The sequence below is a fragment of the Salmo trutta genome, unplaced genomic scaffold (assembly GCF_901001165.1).
Source record: "Salmo trutta unplaced genomic scaffold, fSalTru1.1, whole genome shotgun sequence".
NCBI classification, from domain to species: Eukaryota; Metazoa; Chordata; class Actinopteri; order Salmoniformes; family Salmonidae; genus Salmo; species Salmo trutta.
Genome location: NW_021823350.1, coordinates 1,928,866 through 1,933,800, shown reverse-complemented (window position 1 = coordinate 1,933,800; position 4,935 = coordinate 1,928,866).

Genomic DNA, 4,935 nt, shown 5'->3' with positions numbered 1-4,935 from the left:
AACAGTCAGGCTTCATACCTATGGCCATCAAAACAAAGCTGATACATCACTCTCAATTGATTTTTGACTTCCAACATATGATACATTCTTCATAAACTTCTCTGTTGATCTTTTATGTGTTTTTCAGGTTTTCAGGGTTTTTAAGGTTGAGCCTTGACTGGACTTCCATAACAAAATGCTTTCAAACTTTAACAAAAGGAGTTGGTTGGTTCTTGTTTAACTCCTGTGACATACACTTCTAGATACCTGCCAGGTTATTTCCCCGGCAGAATGATATCTAATGGTGTGTAGATCCAGGAAATATAACAAGATTTGTTTACCTTGTTTACGTCCCCTCCACCTCCTTCCCTCCCCCCTTCTCCCCTCCTCTCCTCTGGTCAGGGTTCATTGGATCCCACTTTACTGACTGTAGACAAATCATGTTGTTGTCCTGGCAAGACGTCAGGCAGGGTCTGATGGATGGTTCAGTTCTATACCCATTAAATGGCAGGATTTGTTTACAGTAGCAGTGCAGTTTGCTGGGCTGTGGGCAGTACAGGCTGGGTCTGAGGAGAGGAGGACTGGTGGTGCTCAGCTCAGCCGTGGTGGAGAGAAGAGATGATTTGTGTAGCTGTGGTTTAGATTAGCTCAAGCACCCCATATTGGACGTGGTATTTCCCAAGGTGTTTCTACTGCAGGCTGAATACCAGACGTTATACCCATCAACTAGTATGGAGAGATGACCTGTGTTGTTCTTGTTTATGTCACTAGATCTGCAACTAAAAGCTTAAAAAATACAGCAGAGAAATCCTCTAGTTTGGATCTAACAAAATCTCCTTCAACTCATTCATCACAAATGATGTTTTATCACAGCCGCTGCTCACGTCTACGTGTCATGGGACAAGGCCTGCATTATTGTTATGTGTCATTACACAATGGAAGTGATTTGGTGTGATTGTGTGAAGCTGTAAAGCACCCATGCTAGATCAGTAACGTTCAGATCAATGTTGAGGCCTCTTAGTTAAACTGCATGCCAAGGCGTGATGGCATCCGGCAGGCGGTAGGCAGCCCCCAAACGCAGGGCGGTGGAGTGGCATGGCGGTAGGCAGCCCCCTAACGCAGGGCGGTGGAGTGGTGGAGTGGAGTGGCGTGGCATGTAGAGCGAGACAGCGTCAGATGGAGAGGCCCGTATCTGGCAGACGACTAGTCCCCCGGGAGCCGCTGCAGCTGACGATCTGTAAGATGTGTCTGCTAATTATAAAAAGTAAAAAAAATCCTAATGACTTTGAAGATGGGAAGCTTTGGAAACTCTCAACAGGAGTCGCACTGTAACCTTTCCCCCTGTCAAGATGGAGGGGTCCCCCCCTCTTGCTCAATGGTTCCCCTTCTACTTGGCGAGCCCCTCTCAAATGTGCACAGACTCATAATTCTAGAGTCAGAAAGAGGTGCCGGTCATGCAGAGTTCAAACTTTGTCATATATATATATATTTTTTTATATATATGTGTGTAATTTCATTTCATGTAATTGTATTACCGTTCGTTCACTCAAATTACACAGCACACACAGAGGCATTGATAGAGTTGACGTTTAAGACCATAAAACTAATGAGCCAGACAGGAAAATATGCAGGTGATCAATGCATTAATTCATAACATTTATACAACTGAAACTATAACCCCCCCCCCCTCATCCATTTCATCCCTATGTCAATATATTGAAACCATCTGAATGTAATGAATAAGGCTATTAAATAAAAAAATAAAACCTGTCCGTTAAAACCTCACTGAGAAGGAATGCTGGTTCTGAATAGCCAACATATTTGGCTTTAAATTAAAGTGGACACCCCCCCAAAAAAAGACCAGCAGTCTTGGTTATTTAATGGTTACTGAATATCGCATCATACCACATCATTAACAATGCCACAATTATACAATGCAGAAAAATGTGTCAAACAACTTCAAGCCTATCATAATATATAGAAAAAATATAAGTAAAACTATACTACTAATATATATTAAAACTATACTACTCAAAACATCCCTTTCTTTACCAAACAGCAACAGTATATGGATCACTGAAACCCTTTATGTACCAAACAGCAACAGTACATGTGCTTAAAGTGGAGCAGAGCAAATTTCACTTTTTTCTCCATTAATTCGTCCCATGAGGGCTTTAGCAGGTTGCATGCGTCAGTAAAGTCAGCACAGATCTGTGTTGAGCTGAAAAACCTTCTGGAAATATCATCAGTGTGCCTTATACAAGGACGTGGCTGTCAATCATCTTGCTGAATGGTGATTTCATTGGAGATTTAAACAGCTCATTTGTATTTGATAAGAGACATGATGTTTAAATACTACTAATATATGTGGAATAATGTGACTCAAAGTTTCCTTTATTAGTCCTGTATCTGCCTGACATATAGTCCTGTACCTGTCTGACATATAGTCCTGTATCTGCCTGACATATAGTCCTGTATCTGTCTGACATATAGTCCTGTATCTGCCTGATATATAGTCCTGTATCTGCCTGACATATAGTCCTGTATCTGCCTGACATATAGTCCTGTATCTGCCTGACATATAGTCCTGTATCTGTCTGATATATAGCCCTGTATCTGCCTGACATATAGTCCTGTATCTGCCTGACATATAGTCCTGTATCTGCCTGATATATAGTCCTGTATCTGTCTGATATATAGTCCTGTATCTGTCTGACATATAGTCCTGTATCTGCCTGACATATAGTCCTGTATCTACCTGATATATAGTCCTGTATCTGCCTGATATATAGTCCTGTATCTGCCTGATATATAGCCCTGCCTGACATATAGTCCTGTATCTGTCTGACATATAGTCCTGTATCTGCCTGACATATAGTCCTGTATCTGCCTGACATATAGTCCTGTATCTGTCTGATATATAGTCCTGTATCTGTCTGACATATAGTCCTGTATCTACCTGATATATAGTCCTGTATCTGTCTGACATATAGTCCTGTATCTGCCTGATATATAGTCCTGTATCTGCCTGATATATAGTCCTGTATCTGCAGTCTGTCTGTATGCTAGTCATTGTATGAGGCAGACCAGACGTGCGGTCTGTCTGTATGCTAGTCATTGTATGAGGCAGACCAGACGTGCAGTCTGTCTGTATGCTAGTCATTGTATGAGGCAGACCAGACGTGCGGTCTGTCTGTATGCTAGTCATTGTATGAGGCAGACCAGACGTGCGGTCTGTCTGTATGCTAGTCATTGTATGAGGCAGACCAGACGTGCAGTCTGTCTGTATGCTAGTCATTGTATGAGGCAGACCAGACGTGCGGTCTGTCTGTATGCTAGTCATTGTATGAGGCAGACCAGACGTGCGGTCTGTCTGTATGCTAGTCATTGTATGAGGCAGACCAGACGTGCGGTCTGTCTGTATGCTAGTCATTGTATGAGGCAGACCAGACGTGCGGTCTGTCTGTATGCTAGTCATTGTATGAGGCAGACCAGACGTGCGGTCTGTCTGTATGCTAGTCATTGTATGAGGCAGACCAGACGTGCGGTCTGTCTGTATGCTAGTCATTGTATGAGGCAGACCAGACGTGCAGTCTGTCTGTATGCTAGTCATTGTATGAGGCAGACCAGACGTGCGGTCTGTCTGTATGCTAGTCATTGTATGAGGCAGACCAGACGTGCAGTCTGTCTGTATGCTAGTCATTGTATGAGGCAGACCAGACGTGCGGTCTGTCTGTATGCTAGTCATTGTATGAGGCAGACCAGACGTGCAGTCTGTCTGTATGCTAGTCATTGTATGAGGCAGACCAGACGTGCGGTCTGTCTGTATGCTAGTCATTGTATGAGGCAGACCAGACTTGCGGTCTGTCTGAGTGCAGGCGTACATTCCAGCACTCCCCCAGGGCCCGTGTTTCCCCAGAGACCACAGCTACTCCCCACAGTGCTGCACGCATAATTGTTCACAATCTACCCTGAAACGGCACTAATCTGGAGCAATTCACACACAGCCACTTTGTCAGAGGAGATAGGATTGACTGGGCAACACACACTTCCAAAACCAGAAGGGAAATATTCTCAGAAACGCTGTGATGGTTGTAAGAGCAGTACTAAAAGATTATATCTGTAGAATTTGAAAATACTGTGAAATATTGGGCCAAATTTCAAATACTGGGAAAAGGCTTACACAAATGGGTTATTTACAGTCCACCAATGGATTAATGCTTTAGTCTTCTCATTGGGTTATTTACCGGAAATTCCGGACTATAAGCCACAACTTTTATCCCAGGCTTTGAACCTCGCGGCTTAAACAATGACGCGGCTAATATATGGATTTTTCCCGCTTTCAATTTTTTTTCTCCAAAAAAACACATTCTGTAACGTGCTCAGTTTTTTGGCAGCATGAAGCTTTCATTAGACCAATGAAATTGCCGAACGGGTTACGGTCAAACAACTTTTTTGTTTACTGTTTAGATTAAATCGAAAGCTCTCAAACTTCCCATCATTCTGATTACGGTAGTCATTTTGTCACCCACATCATGGCAAAGACACAGAGAAATGCATATGATGCAGCGTTCAAGTTGAAGGCGATTGATCTGGCTGTTGGAAAAGGAAATAGAGCTGCTGCACGGGAGCTTGGTCTTAATGAGTCGATGATAAGACGTTGGAAACAGCAGCGTGAGGAATTGACTCAGTGCAAAAAGACAACTAAAGCTTACTGCTAATTTTAAATTTTTTGTTACAAGCCGTGTTTCGTTAAAGCCTATTTATTTTTGTTACAAGCCGTGTTTTGTTAAAGCCTATTTATTTTTGTTACAAGCCGTGTTTCGTTAAAGCCTGTGTAAAGTTAATTTGTTTCAATGTACCGGTAGGCACCTGCGGCTTATAGACATGTGCGGCTTATTTATGTTCAAAATAATATATATTTTTAAATTCAGTGGGTGCGGTTTATATTCAGGT